The following is an 18246-nucleotide window of genomic DNA, read 5'->3' as shown; positions in this document are numbered from 1 at the left end:
GGAGTTGTGGGCAACTGCTATTAAGGACTCTCCATGGAGGAATTTGTTGAATGCTGCTAGCAAGACTGCTGGGGAAGTTTGCACAGTCCCTCCCGGCTCTGGCAGTGAAGGCAAAGAAGCAGCTGTGCGAAGGAGGAACTCAGTGCAAAAGTGAGAAACAGGAGATTTTAAAATCCCTCGGCCGCATATTTAGGATGAGATTTTTTTTTTTTTTCCTTCTGAAAAATCCGAAGGAGTGTTTGTGGCCAAACCCCTAGTCTGTAGAGTTTGAGTGCACGCCATCAGGTGTGCTGTGTAGCGACGTAGCCCGGACCGAGCACACAGTGTGATGCTGACAAGCCGCTGTCTTCTACTCACAAGGAGATCTCGGTGGTGGGAGGGAGGTGTATGGAAAAAAACTCCGCCACCTCAAGATCCCACAAGAAGGTCTATGGGGAGCAGTGGCTTGTTTATGCACATCTCCTCTGCCCTGAAAGGCCCTGGGCCCCGCAGGTACCACGGTTGTATTCTTAAAAGCTCCCGCTGCTTCTTGCCAACCCTGGGAGCCTTTCTGTAGACAGGCAGCTGCTGCTGTCTTGATTAAACCTGCTTTGACCAGCTCTTTAATGAGGAGTTTAAAGCAACAGCACTTACAAGCTCTTAATCCATTGCAACGTGGGAGTGGAAGACTGTTTGCTAACAAAAATAGTTCTTCAAACTGGGCCACAAAGCACTGAAAGGAGGATCATGGGAAGACCAAAGAAACAAAGTAGGTGATGATGATATGGATGGGGCTGAGAGACTGATAGAGCAGGGAGCAGAACGCTCATCTTGCCGTGCAGAGCCAGAGGCAGCAGGAACAGCTGGCTCACATTTTCAGCTGCTGTAGGTCAGCAAAGGCTCAGTTTCATCTATCAATGGGAGCCTATACTTGCAGCAAGTTGATAAACAGTCAAGATCCGCGGTGCCCCTAAAGAAAGGACTGAATATTTACATAAAAGATGTGGTTGTAAAATTTACTCCTCATGGGCGTTTCCTCCCTCATTTTTGATAGTCCAGTTTATCTGGTGTTCTTCCACCTTGGCTCGTCTTCTGGACAACAGCTCTGGCTTTGTATCTTTTAGATATCACTTGCGGCAGCTAGAAGTGTTTTCCTAACTAGAGTTACTCAATGACTATTAATCTATAACTGAGCCATTCTGTCAAGTGTCTCTTTCACAAAAGCAAGTCAACATAACATTCAAGAGGCAAAGTGTGTTAGTTTATGGGAGAGGTAAGAAATTCCAGCCATTTAATGATGATTTTGTATTTTAGAAAACATCCAGAATGTGTCTGCACTTATATTTAAAGTGTCTACCACGGACTTTCCCAACCTACTCAAGGTTGGGTGGGAAGAGGATTTGGCTGCATATTTACCTTTGGTTGCTACTAAAAAAAGAAAAAAAAAAGTGCCTCGTTTTGTCTTGTTGATACATTGCATTGTAATTAAAAAACGCACTCAAACAAAAGTACATATAAGGTCTGTTCAGGGCTCAAAACAGTGAAGGTTGGACATAAAAGGGAAAAAGTCCTGATTTACAGTTATTCTCACAACAGCTGAATGTCAGCAAAGGTCTTCAAACAATGTTATACTCGCTCTGCTAACCTGCTCCACTTCAGTTCCTAATGCTCTACATCAGATAAATTACTTAGTGCCACAATTAAATCCCTATCAGCCCCGCTGGGGCTTGTGTCATAGCCACTTGAGGGAAAAGGAAGGTTACGGTGAGTTTTTCTTTAAAAACTAAACTACATTAGGAAGTAATTGCAAATTATTATTTTTATTTATTACTTGTATAACAGGTAAAGTGTGCATAAATAAATATATGTCAGGAAGAGGCTTCTGCAGTCATCAAGTCTTGCTACAACAGGGAATCGTTTTCTGTGATCCCCACTCATTATTTTATGAGCTCCACAGCCAGCACGAGAGCGGAGGTGAGACTGTTTTCAACACCCGCCACACGTATGTGAACGACGGTGTTCCCTTTGGAGCTCTACCTTGCTGTCAGTAAGCTGTGCTTCTTACCCAAGTCCTGACAATTTTCTTGCTCCAAAACAGTAAACACTTTTCGTTCCCTCCGCTCCTACTTCTTAATGTTTCATTTTAAAACGCGTTCAGGCTATTCTTGTTGCAGTGGCTGCATCATTTCAGAATGCATCTGGTTATTTTTGTTGCTCTCGGTTACAAATGCAGTGCAGTAAGAAACAGACGCTTGTGTACAAGCTGTCACTGCCCTGATAACAACTGCGGATAGGCAGCTCCAAAGGGAGCCTGCTGCACGCAGGTGTGTTTTCCCGGCATGCCATGAGATCACCTTAGATCTGGCAGAAGAGAGGAACAATCATGCCCTTTTGTTGCCTCGTGCTTGTTTTGGCAAAACACTTCACTGGTGCTCTCAGACACTTTTTAGAGGCCTCATATAGGGACATCAACACATTTCATGCGCCGTGATGTTCTAAGAATTTCTGCTGCTTCTCTACCGCTTTGCCTCTGTCCCACAGTCTGAAGTGCCCAATAAAACGGTAATAAGTCACAGCTGGCAGCAAATGATACTGCTGCGGAGGGGAGGAATGCTTCAGGAGGCTGGGTGGTGATGCGTATGTGGACAGTCCCATGCCCAGCTCTGCCACTGGCTTCTGCAAAGACTCTTAGTAAAGCACGCGGTTCCTCTGAGACTCTGTCCCTTTTTGTAACGTGGCACAGCTCCTTCCTCTGCCAGCCTAATGCTCAGGACGAGGGCGCTCACCATGTAGAAGTTCCAGTAAAAGGGATCTGACCTCTACTGTGGCTGCCAAGAGTAACTGTAATATGGGAAATAGTAATGAGTCTGCCTTTCTGCCCTGCCTGGGAACTAGGTAAGGGATATCATCCCACTTGACATTAAAAGAAAAAAGCCAGCACAGAAAGGAGATGGGATTTGTTCCAGGTCATGCAGCAGACCAGTGGCCAGGAACAGAAGCCAGCTCCCACTTCCCTTCTCAGACCCCTCTTCCTCCTGCACTCTGCAGATCTCTTCAGTGTCTACTTTAATCACCAGACCATGTTTGTTTTCACGGTCGTTCATTCCTCCCATAAAGCACGCCCACACGATATTGGATCCTCATTGCCTTGGTGGGGCAGGTGGGTGGATAGATGGAGAAAGTTATCAGTTCCCCAAGTCCTTTCCAAGTTAGGAATCCTGCTTGACTTTGGCTCTGTGAATTTCTCGGGGAGGTTTCTAAACTTTCTGACTCTTTGTGTCACTACCACTCCCGTGTCCTGGGGGAAAGGAGGCACGCAGCGCACTTTAAACCTGAACTGGCAGACAGGAAATCCAGTGCACTGGCTGAAGAAGACACAAAGTGATAAGGGGCTGAAATGTGCAGAGTCCTGAAAGGAGGGAGGAGAATAAAACCCTCTTCACCTCATGAGGGTGCATCTACGTGTCACCGTAATTCAGCATGACATGTGCTGGAAAGGCCCACGCACTCATTTGTTAGACCATATCTGAAATCTAGTGAAAAATGAGTTGACAACCTCCTCGCGCATCTTGCTGGGTTCCGAGCAAAACTTTCTATTTGAAAACACAGCACCTTGTGCAAACAGGCTTCCTTTATCTCCAGCACGAGGGAGTGGAGGGGATTGTGTTTTATTTTGACACAGCAGCCTGCTTCAACCAAACAAAGGAAGTCACGTTTTAGAAGCAGGAGGCCTGAGGACAGCTGCACCGCACTGGGGGAAGCGGCCGAGGTAACAGAGCGGGGCAATAAACTTCGATGAGCGACAGCAGCTCTGCTGCTTCCGTTCGCATGAAAGACGCATCTGTCAGGACCAGCCCAAAGAGCAGACTGTGGTGTATCCCACGGAGAGGGGGCCCTTAGACGCGCAGTTGTATGAGTCAATACCTTTTTAATTTAATAATTGTTTTAAATAATAAATACTGTCTACTTTCCTGCCAATCCTTCGAGGGGATGGCATGTGGACTCCTTACTTCACCTCTTCCAGATCTGTCTTGCAGCTGTAAAGGCTGGGTGACACTGACAGCTACACTGGCAGCTGTGCAGCGCCTGCAAGGCTGCCAGCGCAGACATGCCTTCCCGCGAGCAGGGCGGAAATTCATCCTTCCACCACAGCTCGCTGGTCAGAGGCAGCGGGAAGGAGGAGGTCTGCTTTCAGGGACCGACAAATCAGCAGGAGAGCGCTCTGCGAGAGCTGCGCCGCGGCCACATCCCTAAGGGCAGCTCTGCCCATGGGAATTAAAAGTTTCGTGATCCAAAGCGCGATGTAAAGTGGTGTTGTCTGGTAGGCAAAGACCAGATGCATGAAACGGTTTTATTTCAGCACCGGAGCGGAATCTTGGGTCCTTAGTTCATCTGCACGCAGGTTTATCTCCACGTTTGGGAAGTCTAATCTTCACCTCCACATTGCAGCAATGTCAGACGCCTCTCTCAATGAAACCCAACAGGGTAGGGAGACTGCAGGGAAACCTCTCACCAAGAATACTCTCTGAAGAGAAAGACCTCAAAAAGAGGCAGGAAATGTGCTTTGTAGAACTGATGACAGTTTTCAAAAAGGTGCTTTCAGTCCATGTTTACAAAAGCATCACTAGCATTGCACACGATGCAAACACAACCAAGCAACAAAAATATGGTGAAGCATTGGAATGGTAAGAAAAGATACGCGGGAATCTTGCCCGCTTTGCCTAAAACCAGCTGTACCTGTAGAATTGTTAGTGTATCAAATTAAAAAAAGAAGCAACCGAATTACCAGAACGTGTGCTTGCATGCTATGTCAGCATAGTAAATTATAGATACACAAATTACAGAATCACTTTGTGGAGAGAAAGAATGCAGCGAAAGTGTTGATGTTTTCAGCGGTAGGTGTCCTTCCTGCTACTCCTTGGCGACCAGCCATCCAACACCGAGCATCCCTTTCGAGAAGATTCAACAAGCTGTGTTAACAGAGGATAACAATCTGAACAAAGAAAACCCAGATTTAGCTCAACTGAGCTGAACTTTATCTCAGAGAGCAATGCCTCCTGTGACACATTGCCATAGCAACAGGAAGGCCGGGCCTAGAAAGGGTGCTGGCTGCTTTCTACCCTTCTTCTTTGGTGGCTTAAACCATCACTTTTTCACCAAAGCTGAAATTTTCTGGGAAAATAAGATGGGGCAGGGACACGGAAAGATAGATATTTGGAGAGGCAGAGTTTGGCAGGTATTAAGGAAGATACCCTGTGCCTGTCCCTGGCACTCCTGCACACTCCTGTCCCTAAGATGTCATTCGCATAGTGGTACCTTGCTCGCTGTAAGCTTTGGACTTTTTTTTTTTTTTTAATTCCTCATGTAACTTGCAATTCATTTCAGAATGTCTGAGGATGAAACTCTTGTCATCACGCACAAGCATTTTTCTTGTTAAATGGAGCTAGCAGGCTTTGAAGCTCGGCGTCTCCTTCAGAAGTGCGTCGATTCCCCAGGGCTGAATTCGCGCAGGTGGGCTCCTTGCCCCATCGGCTGCCACGCTTATTTGTAACTGAATCAAAACTAATACAGGAGAGGCATTTTACAGAGCTCGCTTTCGTATTGTTTCACTGGCTGACCAGAAGCTGATGTGTGCAATTAGAAATTTGGACCAAATTTGCCCTTTAACAATATGGAGGCTACACGTTTTCTTGAGATGCGCATTCAAAAAATGTACGATCATTGTGACATCAGACACCGTAAATCTGATATGTCTCTTGGGTGCTAATGCCAGCAACCCATTGCAATTAATCACAAGTTTTACTGTAAGCGATGAAATCTTGCTATAAAAGAGATTTCTGATGTAGGGTACTATGTAAATATTGATGTTATTTCTGTGGAGGAATGCCTGGCAATCAGAAAAAACCACACAAAGGCAAATGAACTCATCAAAAGAAACCACAACTGAAAAGCAAACATTAAAAAAAAAAAAAGCCTGCCTTCTGAGAGAACCAAGGCTCCAGGTGGCACTGGGGTATTTTCCTCAAGAGAATGTCCAATTTTTAGTTTGCAGGTGCTTCTAGATCATTAACAGGATGGGAAATCTGGCCCAGTCCATCTTAAATCTCAGGAATCTGATTTTCCTGAAAGTACAGTGTTGCATCTGCCACGAAGGAGTAGGCAGGCTTTATTTACTGACTTAGTTGTTGCAAAGTAGCTAGGACATAATCACCGCTCACACTCAAACACAACAACTTTCAGCTGTTGTCTTTTATAAAGTTTAGACCTGCTCTGAACCAAATATTTTGTCTCCTGGTCACAGTTTACAGTCTTTATTCCCAAATGTTTGGTAGCGGCCGAAAGGCAAAGTCTGTGTTTTGACAGTTATGGTTCCTTTACTTTAGTTTTATTTTTTCACTTCAGTTCCTCTTGGGACAAATACAACAAGTAGTACAGTAGGACCAAGATTAAAGCAACAACACAGGAAAGCTGACACCTGAGCCCCAGTATCTGTATCCCTGCTGGAAACTGGATTTCACCATGACGATGCAAACCATGACTACTCTTCCCTGCCAAAGGCCTTTGGAAAGAATAGATTTCCAGGTCAAAATACAAATGACCTTCATCTCTGCACAGCATATCAGGCCACTTTCTTTCTCTCAGATTAGGACCCTACCAAGACTATCATACACATCTCAGAGTCTATACAATGATGGATGAGCCTTTGCTTGTGTTAGGGTGAATTTGAGTTTGTCAGACTGGGCGGAGCTGTGGTACAATGGCTTAACTAATTCCTGGGAAAGTGCGAGGAATGTACTCAGGTACTCTGAAAACATGAATGGTAGGTTTCTGTAGAAAAGCTTGGAGTGTAAAAGCAAGAGAAGGTGGGGGAACGAAAAGGAGCAGTAGGCAGAAGATGGTGCTGTGGTTCTCCAGGAAGCCAAAAGCCTGCAGCAACCAGTCGTCAGGAACACTTGGAAAAAAACCCACAGAGCAGCATCAGCATGTTTGGCAAACACTGAAACAAAAATGTCACCATCTTGCCAAGCTGGCAGAGAGAGGCGTGATGTGTGATCATTATAATGAACCCTGGCTAACACTAGTGCGTCCTTAGCGCAGGCTGGTAAAGGAACAAGGGCCGTTCCTCCGTTACTGCCCACCCTCCCAGCTCTATATGCCGGCTGGCAGTGTTTCTTCCTGTGTTATAATTTCCATACCTGCCGCATCCCAGCCCAAATCAACAGCCGAGATCTCTTGACTCGGAACAGAATATTTCAGAAATGCAAGTATGAATGCAAGTATTAAATATGGGTCTTTTTCTTCCGTGCCTCACCTGCAATGATCATATAATGCTTGCGCAAGTCATTGCAGAAAACTGACTTGGAGTTTCCCTTCTGTTCATGTCACCGTCAGCTAGTATTTTCCTGAACAGAAAGCAAGCTGCTTTTTCCTCCAAGCAGCACATCCCTGTGCTGTGAGCTTGGAATGCTGCACTGCAGAATGGAACAGCCAGTTCCAGCAGCACTGAGTGCTACCATTGCTATTCACGGTGCATCCTACTTTATTTTCCTTTATATAATAGACATAATGCGGGAAGCAAACACCATGGCCAGACCACTTCAAGGGCTCTGTTTCGTACTGATCCGAATGTCACAAGTTTGCTGCGAAAAATATATACTGATCAGCCACCGAAGCAGTGAATGATACTGGCAACATCCGAGGTGTGCAGCGAGACAGTGAGACAGACGGGCAGCCCATGCAGCAATCTCCTTCCTTCAGTAAATTGGTGGGAACAATACGTTAATCAGTTTACAGAATAAACTGCCTTTCTATGAGCAGCATAGTCTGAATGCTCTCCTGTCCGCTGGCAGCAGTGTGTTTTGAGTTGTGACCCTGTCCGCTCCTGCAGGTTGAACAGTCAGACGAAGCTCATATCAGAACAAGGGAATCTTTCTCAGGCAGTGCCAAGTATTTTGGTAGTGATGTGAATGGCAAATTTTGCTGCCATATGTTGACCTGCTATCACACTGATGAAACTAGAGGTGTCAGCCTATAGATGAAGCAGCAGCCTTGTGTTCTTATCCTACTGACTGTAATAAATTAAGAACATTAAAGCTCCCATAATGTTATACATGACAAGTACAGTGTTGATATAATTCTCTTGGCAAAGGCCCAAGTGAGGTAATTATCCTCTGCCTCCCTCGATTTGCTCTGCGCGGGCAGTGGCTTGAACATTTCTCCTGCGACGATGCTGTTAGGAACTGTTGGCTACCAGTACCCTCACAAGCTGCCCCAAAGACAAACATGATGCCTTTATGGTTTGTTCTCTTGTTTACAAAAACATCTTCGATTTCAAATGGCATCTTGGCTTAAAGATCAGTATTCAAGGGAGAAATGTGTTGAAGCGCTCATCTGTGATTGTTTACGTCAAGCACCGACCGAAGAGCTGACAAGTGCTCTTTGTGCTGCTAGAGACTGGGGAGGACGGCACGCAAAGTGGTGCCTGTGTTCATATGTAAGCACCAATTTAAAACGAGGGTATTACTCAAGTGTCTACAAAGACACCCAAAAATACAAAATTATTTATTTTCTGAGGTCGATAAAGAAGGTGAAATCCAATCTAGATGTACAAGAGATCATAAGCCGTGCAAAACAGCTAGGACAAATGCTTGTGGCTGCGTTACAATGAAATATGTTAACTTGTACTTCTAGCTTAAATTTCACATGAAACTGATTTCAAACTAAAATTCCAAAAGAAGGACCTGGGACAAAATCCAGAAATTATTGCTGAATTTGTTTTTTTTCAGATGAAGTCCAAAAAGAGAGAGAGAGATTTTAAAAATAGTCTCAGCTAGCAATTTTGTCATTTGGCTAATCATAAATTGGATTATTTTCCAGTTCTACAAAGCTGTCTAAATGTCATCTTACCACGCCTAACTCTGTGTATCATCAAAATATTCAGTGACATTAATCTCAGAGTGCAAATCGACATAGCTTAAAGATCTTCTATCCATCTAAGGTTACAGATGGGTGTTCTGTGTTAATTAGTTAATATTTGTGTTGTAATATCTAAAGAACAGAGATTAAACATGTAAGGAAGATGAAAATGTATTTCTATTGATGTTAAATGTCTGCATAATTTTCCAGAGTAAAGGCATGCCTTGCTTTCTAAAATAACAACTTCTGGATTAACCTGCACAGTGCTAAAAGCCAAGCTGTACCTGGAAACTCAGGCTGAAGTGATCCAAAATTTGAAACTCTACAATGAAGGTGTGTACACCTGTACTAGCGCCCCACTGCTCCTCTGACAGGTGTCACTATTTGACCAGTTGTTGATGTCTGCTTTAGAATGAGTTTAACCCAGCTGAAATGAATTCCACCCTTAGGTGCTCCATTAAGGACGTTATGTTCCTCTATTTAAAGGCCAGCTTTGAGTTTGGCACTTTCCCTAACACTGCCTGGTAGTTATTTCCTATGCAGAGAAATTATGTAAAATGGTGCAACTGCTTCAGCCCATGTCTACTGCTTTGGCACCCATCTCAGGAGAAATATGAAGAACAGCAGTTGATGAATAAGTATCTGTAAAGACAGGGCAAGAGCAAAGCTAACAATAAGGGAGCAGCAAGAACACAAGGTAAGTCAAATACTGTGAATAATTTTAGAAGACTGCCAGGCTCCTGAGCTTTGACTCAGCACCTCAAAGTGGGATTAAGACAAAGTGAAACAAGGCGATGTCGTATTTCCTGCTACTACTCTACAAAATTCTTGGTAGAAAATCTTCTGCAGTCACAAAACCCCAGTGTCCTCTGTGCCTTCGAGCACCCCAACAAGGTATTTTCTTGCAGGTTACAGAGAAGAGTTTCCTTGGAGGAGTCAGTCACGCTGCGGCTATTTCTCCTGCTCTCAGCAGCAGCTGTAGAGTAGAAGTGAGTACTTTAGTGAGTCATGCGGGAATTAAAATCCTTGTTTTTGAAGTCGACAGGGTCACCGTGTTAGAGGAAACTTCCTTAACAACTGTCCACAGCAAAGGAAAAATGTAACGCTCCTTGACCTCGGCTGGTAAGCTATTTCTTAATGACACAACCCTAGACAGATTAATCCTTGCTCACTGTGACTCAATAGTTTTCAGTTACCTGCCCTTAATAAGGTGTAGGGGTGGGTAGAGAGGCTATAGGGACAGACAGACAGGGTTGGGAGGCGGCACGTTCCCTTGAAGCGAACAAGGCAAGAACAGAAACGATGCCAAGGCTTCACTGACATTCCAGATTTTCTGTTTTGTGGGGATTCTCCACATTTTCTCATTAGGCAGATAGTTACTCCAGCTCACGGCGAAAACAGAAAATAATCAGCTTGCTGAGAGCTGGATTGCACCAGAAGCGTTTGGGGACTACTGGCTACTATAACAAGTCCCTATCTTGTCCAGCGCTGTTATGGGCCTGTCACTCAGCCATTGGTGAACGACTGCACTGAAATCTGCACGCGGAGCTGGGCTAAACATTTGCAGGCTCAGGCAGATGCATCTTTGGAAAGGTTGTGTGAGCCTATTATTCATGCCACATGTTATCCATAATGCTCTATAGTATAATACCAAGGAATGCAGTTGCAACATTCTGAAAGCCAAACAGTAAATTCAAGTAGATTTCAACAATTTCTTTCATTTTACACAGGTCTCCGGTTAACTTTAAGGAGTAACTCAGAGGAGCTATGTGAAATGGGTAAGTGCCCTGGAGAATGCTGGCTTAGTTGGAGTTTTGATTGTGTAAATGTGGCCCTTTAGTATTTGCTGCCACATAGCTGATTTGTTAACAGTGTAAGCATGCATGTGTACATTGAACGCCAAATACTGCCAAGGAAATATCAACCTGGCCACAGGCACATAGTCTTTTGGCTGTGTTCAGGATCAGAAGACTTTTTTGTGGTAGGATTATTTTAGAAATGAAGCTTGGTCAGAAACGTAAGAGGGAAATTTGCAAAATTGGCAGTGAGATTTCCTTGCCCAGTGCAACAACTTTCATAACAGTATTACCTTTTATGAAATAAATGCTGACATCAAACTTAAGCACATGACAAATGGCCATATTTAAGGCCCTTATTATACGGACATATCTGACTCTTAGTAGTACTGTGAAAGAAATGCATTGTAGATATTGATTGCTACTGTGATTGAGTCATCTCCCCTGACACTGGCACTTGTGCCAATGAAGGTTAGGATGCCCAAGGGGCTTTTTTAGGCTTAAAAAAAAAAGAAAAAGGAGCGTGCCCTGTAGAATGGCAATGACTTTCATTCAGAAAACATCTTTACAGGATAGCTTGTCTTTGAGAAGGAAGGGATTTACATCCCCTCTAATGTGGAACTGAAATAATAAGAAACAAAACTAAAAATGGCAGAAGAGAGCAAGATACCATGCTTCCAAAGGCTTTGTAACATTTACTTGAAAGAACAAATCACAGTTCAGATTTAACTGTTACATGAAATATGACATTTAATAGCCTTTAATACAGTTTGATCTGGTACCATCAGGACAGCCGGTACATCCCGTGCTGCGTCCCCCCTCAGGAAATACTTTTCACAGATAAATGTAATGTCATGTGGACCCTGTTTTCTCATATGGAGTTTCACACATCTCTTCTAATTGTTCTATCAACAAAAATAAAACTCTTGACTTGGTGTGTAAGAAAATAAAGCACGATTGAAAATTTTCTCGCAGATACTGTCAGGCAAATCACCTAGATTGCTTATGGTCGTTATTAGGATGCTGAAAACAAGTAGTCATGCTTGCAAGTGGTGATCCAATAAATACTTAAAATCAAACCAGCTCCTTGATCTCAATCAGACCAAACAGATACTGCTGTAAACTAATCCCTATTGCAAAAGTCGCTCTGGTGAGCACATAGATGAGGGAAGGGTAGTGGGTAGCAGGGAAGTCAGGCTACGTTCCCTTCTGAGACTCCAGTTTCTCTGTAGTCAGCCTCTTAATTGCTCACGTTATTGTACCAGAGCTTTCTGCGAAGTGGATGAGGGGGAGGGGAAATAATATTTTGTTGTTCTCGCATTTAATTCCATCCTACTGCTTTCAGTATCGGCCTTTTGGTTAATGGTTTAAACTGAAGCTCAGGAGATCTGTTTTCAGTTTCCTGCTGGTCACAGATTTCCTATTGGGAAGCACAAGGCACGTCACTAAATATAATTTGTCAATGTGTTCAGCTAATGTCACTTACTTTGTTTCATCTGTTTAGATTGTGTGCTGTCCTGAGCAAGGCCTGTTTTTTACCGTGCTTTTAAAAATTACTGAGTTTGGTTCTTCTATGCAGTCCGTTAAAATAATAAGGACTTTGGGAAACCGAATTTTTATATTGGCAATCATCACCAAGAGTAAACTAGAAATACAAAATAATATAAAGGAGGGTGTTGAATTACGCTATCTTGCCAACATTGCTAATGGAGTGCAGTGGGATCTACACAATGAGTTGTATTTAGGTGCAATGACATGTTTATCTTCATGAGATTTATATACCCTAGGAACAAACTGCCTGCCAAACGCAGTGTCTTTCCCCGGTTGTCCTACCTGACTAGGATCTCAGAGTCTTCAAAGAGGACTTGTTAGAAAGTCTCCTCGGGTTTTTTTGGTGTGTTTTTTTTCCTTCTTCTCTTCCCCCCCCGCTTCCCAGTGAGCACAGCCCTTCTCCAAAAATAGCTGGTGCTGCTGTGCAGATGGTAGACATCTGCAAAAGAAATGCATCATCTTACATCATCTGGTATTGCTCATGTTATCACCATAGGCACAGAGCCAATTATGTGTTACCTAACAACTACCTTGGTAGAGGTGAAACTTCTTCTGTGAAGAGAGCTAACACTACGTATCCAAAACATTGCCTTAATCCTATTTTGACAGCTTGATTAGCATTTACGCTAGCCTAAGACCTTTTACCTATATGTGTAGCTACAACCTGCCACATCTTTTAATGTGAAATGCTTTGTGTAACAAGCAATGCCCTGCAAAGCTATGAAGTCCCTGTCTACATTCTATCATTTAGTGTTCAGGAGATTATTTAATATTACATTAATTTGGATTGGAGATTTACAGTAGAAGAACAGCAGTGATAAAACCTGACTGCGAAAATCAAGGAAAGATTCATCAGACAAACTTTTGAGAACCATAATATGGATTGAATGGGCAACGGCTGTGTTGGCATCACTTAGTGATCCTCACAAGTGAATTTGGCCCCTATGTATGCTACCAGAATGGTTATGGCAAAGATTAAAATGCTAATGTGCTGCCAAAAGACTTAATGGCTGAACTTAAACATCCCGAGTGAGGCAACTACCCAGATGTGCCTGGTTAGTCGCCTCAAATCAACCTGATTTGATTCCACGATATTATGTATCCCAGAGCCTAGATCCATTCTTTGGTAATAAAGCAGAGTATATTTTCAGTTCAAGAACAATGATTCTGCCTTGGCAGCAAGAATTTTTTAGGATCTTTTATTTCTCACTGCCTTTCAGCACCATCTCAAGACCATTATTCAAAAATAGAGGCATTGCTTTCCTCATAATTTTAACCTATCTACAATATTTTTAGAGAAATGTAAGGCTGAAATAACGTGAAATCAGAGACAGAGATTCTATTACTAGCCTCATTCTTCTATGCCTTAAATCTAGTTGCAACTAAAATGTTGAGGAAACTGAAGGTAATACTGAAAGGCAGGGGAAAACGCTGCAAGTTGCAATTCTTTAGCTGGTGATACAACTGAACAAGTTGTAGAATGTCAGAGGACAAAGCCTCCTGATTACTGTTTAAGAGCAGGGTGTAAGTAGCAGAAACGGAGGGGAACAGTGAAGACTCCTAGCGGGAAGCTGAAAACCTTTCTGGCTGGATGGAGGGGATTTTGAGAATGAAGTTTCTTAGCACTGAGTCTTGTAAGGGGAAAAATCCCCAGCAACTGGCAGTCTTCTCAGACTACAGTGCAGATGAGTCTTCTCCAAAATTTATAAATATGCACTGTGTGCCAGATATGAACCAACAGGAAAATTGTTTGCAGGGCTTCTTTAATGCTGTATTTTCTTTACACTACAATATTTTCAAATCTCTATTTATTATCTATTAGTTTACTTTGTCCCTCTAACGAAGACAGATGTTTACACTTCAGTTATAACTTGCACCCCTCTCCACCCACTGCATTATTCTCTCTACCACATCACCTACTTGTACAATTTTCTTCCACAGAAATGGAAAGAATGGCGAGGTTAATATTCTGGAGCCTTGACTTGAAAGGAATCACCTCTGCCCTCTTCCAAAAGGAGCAGGTACCGCTCTTGTGGTCGGGCATATGTGCTTGAACATTCCTGTCAGGCGTATTTATACTTTTTTAAAATAAAAGCAGTTCGAGGGCTGGATTTTTCCGATTAAGATAACCATTTATTGCTTGCTACCAAATGTTTAGCCAGAGACACCCTAATGTTTTAGTCTCCTCTATTCTAATTCTATATGTGGTGGTTTTACACATGCATTACTCCACATAATATGGTGATGAGTCTTCTAACTAACATTAGTATAAATAAAAGCAGAACCAGAACAGCCGTTCTTTTAAAATAGCAAGGTATTAGGGGTGGCTATGCTATCATTTAGAGGCACTGGGTGACAGATGTGCTTTAAATGCCTTGGCTAATCAGAATACTTAAAAGAAATGAGCGATACCATGGGAAGAGTATAAAAGAGCAGGCAATTCATCCTGATGTGTTCTTTACAGCCCCCTTATTTTCTGTGATTCTGATCAGCTGATAGCAGCAGCTCTCGTGGTCTTTGCTAGCTGGGATTAAACCATGACAACTGAACAGATTAAAAAGATTAAAATGAGACATTTACTGCACACTGTAAGTGCAATGATCTTATATACGGAAGCTAGACATTGAATTGCAAGTTTTTACCTTCAAAGATGGAAGATTTCTTTTATTTCCAAAGCTACATGGAAAGTAACTGCCAGATAACTTCTAGGAATGCCATTAGATTATTGATGACATTTCCGTTGTGAGTCAGACTGACAGAATATCTTCATGAAGTTTCTTTCCCTGGTTAACAGCGCTCATGGGTGTATTTTCCTAGCGCTGCACACTGAACAATTACCTACTTGCACAGATGCAGCCAGCAAAATCCCAGAGCAGGACAAATGCTGAGATCAGGATTGGAGTTTGTTCCAGGTATGGAGATAAAACATATACGCTTTTAATGCCAAGATTCTGAATTTCTGGATTGTAATTTTATCTCTCAAATTCTGATGACTTCATCTTCATTCTTGTGGTTTATGACATCACCAGAAGAGCCTTAACAGTTTTGTAAGCCATATTGCCTAAGGGAGGAAGGGGAGATACTAGTATTTTTTTCTTTATTAAGATTTCCTTACAAAAACATCTGTGACAAAGAGAAGAATATTTTAAGGGACTATGCTTGTATTGCCTATCTGTGAAGAAGAATATTGATTAGAGGTGCATTTTGCATAGTGTTATTATCCATCACAATAAATATCTACACAGCATAGAGTAACACTTTGACCAGAGATACTATTGGAGTGCATTTGCTCAGTGTGCCACCAATGTACGCCTGTTTTCTGTAGCCTACAAATAAGTAATAAGTCTACTTTGTGGTTTATAAATCTGGATCTAATGGCTCCCACAGAAAATCCCAAGTAATTCTTTGCAGACTAGATCTCCTTAATGATGCTACCTCAAGGGGCATGTTGATGAAAATAATTTCTGTTGCTTTTCAGTGATCAGCAACATACAACATCTGTCATAGCAACGGTTATTACTGTCCTGTTGCATCAGGTTTGAATCTTGGGATTTGACCTCAGTAGCAATTTTAGATTGTGAACTTTTCTTTTCACAGACAGACCACAAAGCATTACTGTCTGCTAGGTTATTTCTTTCTAGCTTGACAGCTGAAGTCCTCTCTTGACCCCACACAATTCTTTAACGTCTTAGAGAATTTCCAGTGCATCCTGTAATAATCCTGCCTCAAATACCAACCAGTGAACAGTTATGTCAGGAAAAGGGCAATGCCAGCTACAGAGCGCGTTACTCTACAATCTCTTCATGATGTTGAAGCTGCACCTACCCTGCGAAACGCCTGTATGGTTAAAACTCTGGATCACTCATCCTCGTATTTGCATAGTCCAAGTAGCATTAATTTGATAGATACCATTGCTGCTGGTTCTAAACCTGGGAGAAAACTCGATCCAAATTTCCCGGTCACTTTTACGCAAAGTACCCAACAAAGTCAATAACTGAAACCTGCATTTCAATTTTTGATTTGTGTATTTGCCCTTTTTATTTCATAGGTTAAGGGAAAGAAGTGCATGGGCATGGCTCATAGATGTCAGTTAACGGCTAAAAAGGGGAAATGTTTCAGGTAATGTACTTAGAACACCTCATTCAATTTGGATATGCTGGATATGCTTGGGACTTGTCTCTATTTGACTTCCATCATAAAATCCACAATTTTGTTTTAAAATTATTTAGAAGCTTTTTGCTGTTTTGCTGATTTTTATTTTATTTTTTTTTTTTTAATTTAAGATGACTGAGATTTCATAGAAAAATCACTGGCGGCTTATAAAAAATGGACAGTTTCATCTTATCAGTTAGTGTTATAGTTTCCTCATTCAATTTATAATGACCTGTGCACTCCCATGATCTCTTATTACGAACGCTATAAATGTAATTTTTATAACGCAGTTGTCTATCTAGATGTTTTTTTGTAGCAGGGAAAGAAATGGACACTTGTGTAAGGCCTCTGAGAACTAGAACTAATTCTACAAACTATTTCTGACAGTACTAATAACAGCATGACAACTCAGTCTCTTTGTGGGGAACAATTGGGCACTAACCTGGCTGAATGCAAAGGAGTTGATCTTACTGCTCAGGGTAGAGACTCAGAAATTCCATAGTGCTTGAAATTCAGCTGGTGGAGCTGGTATTAAAAAAAAAAAAAAATAAAAAAAAATAAAAAGACCACTTCTCATGAAGCCATGTTTTGTTATCCTTTGGGGTTACTTTTTACAGGGCGAGCTCATTGGGATAGTTGTTGGCAGAGGGGGGACCCAAGGAGAAGCAGATGGCTTGCCACTACGTTCATGCACATTTGCCAACCAGCAGTTCAAAGGGTGGAGAAGCAAGGTGGGAGCCTTCCAAAATGTTCTGGTTTGATGGATGATGGAGATACTGCCTCTCTGCTCTAAAAAAAGCTAGTTTATTTAATCTGCTAAATTTGTGTACTAATTTGTGTAAACTCAGTGCATTCTTTCTTATAAGAGGAAAAGTATTTAATATGTACCCAGAAATCAGCTTACTATTTTCAGGATAAAGGAGACTCTTTCTTCTCGGAGTTTTTATCCCTAAGAAACACACCTGGTGAGAGGTTGGCTTTCTATTCCAAAATCCTCCGAGCCAAGCATCTGTATGACCTGGAAAACTTTAAATTAATATTGGCATCTTCCTGGATGAGTGACCTTATGTTGGTGGGGGGTGGAATACAGAGTTCAAGAATGCACGTCTGCAGGATAGCGGGGATTGGTGTGAAGCTGGGAGAGCAAGAGGGAGTTGAGTAATAGCACATGGCATGGCTGAGCAAGGTTGCTCTCTGCAGATAATCAATCCAGCATGAGGCCATGGGCTAGGCAGACCAAAGGAGCGGAGAAGGCATGTTTTCAATCACAGCGCAATAAGTAATTTTGTTGTTTCTTTTAGAGAAGGATTTTTCTAAAATGAAAAGGGGGAAGGGATTTCTCAAGCAGAAAAGGATAAAATAAAAGAATATGATCTGGCCTGGAATGATCCTTTAGACCACTAACGGCAAAATGCTGGAATGGATTGACTACATTAAAATATTGCTGGAAATACTGTTATCAATTGTATTCAAAGGGTATCGGTTCTTTATCTAAGCTATCTTCTGCCTAAGCAGTTTCTGCTTGGCACTTTTCTGCTAATAAAGTGTCTGTGGCATTGGAAGTCCTTACATGTCCACAACTACTCCAGGTATTTTGAATTTCATTTTAAAATAGCAATTAGCCACCTAAGCCAAATTATTTTGCATGTTGTGATGAAGATCTACTTCCAGTTGAAGTGTTTTTCTCTAATACTAATGAAATGAAAACACAGACGGTGTGCTACACCTGAATAAAATAAATGCTTAAATGTTAATTTTTTCCTAAGAACTTTCTCCCCCTTAAAGTGCAGGTCCCCTTGTTCACAGATCCCAGAGCAACACTGTACTCAAGTAATGAGAGCTCTCAGCAATT

This window comes from Caloenas nicobarica, chromosome 26 (assembly GCF_036013445.1).
Source record: "Caloenas nicobarica isolate bCalNic1 chromosome 26, bCalNic1.hap1, whole genome shotgun sequence".
Classification (NCBI taxonomy): Eukaryota; Metazoa; Chordata; class Aves; order Columbiformes; family Columbidae; genus Caloenas; species Caloenas nicobarica.
This window is presented reverse-complemented; position numbering follows the sequence as displayed.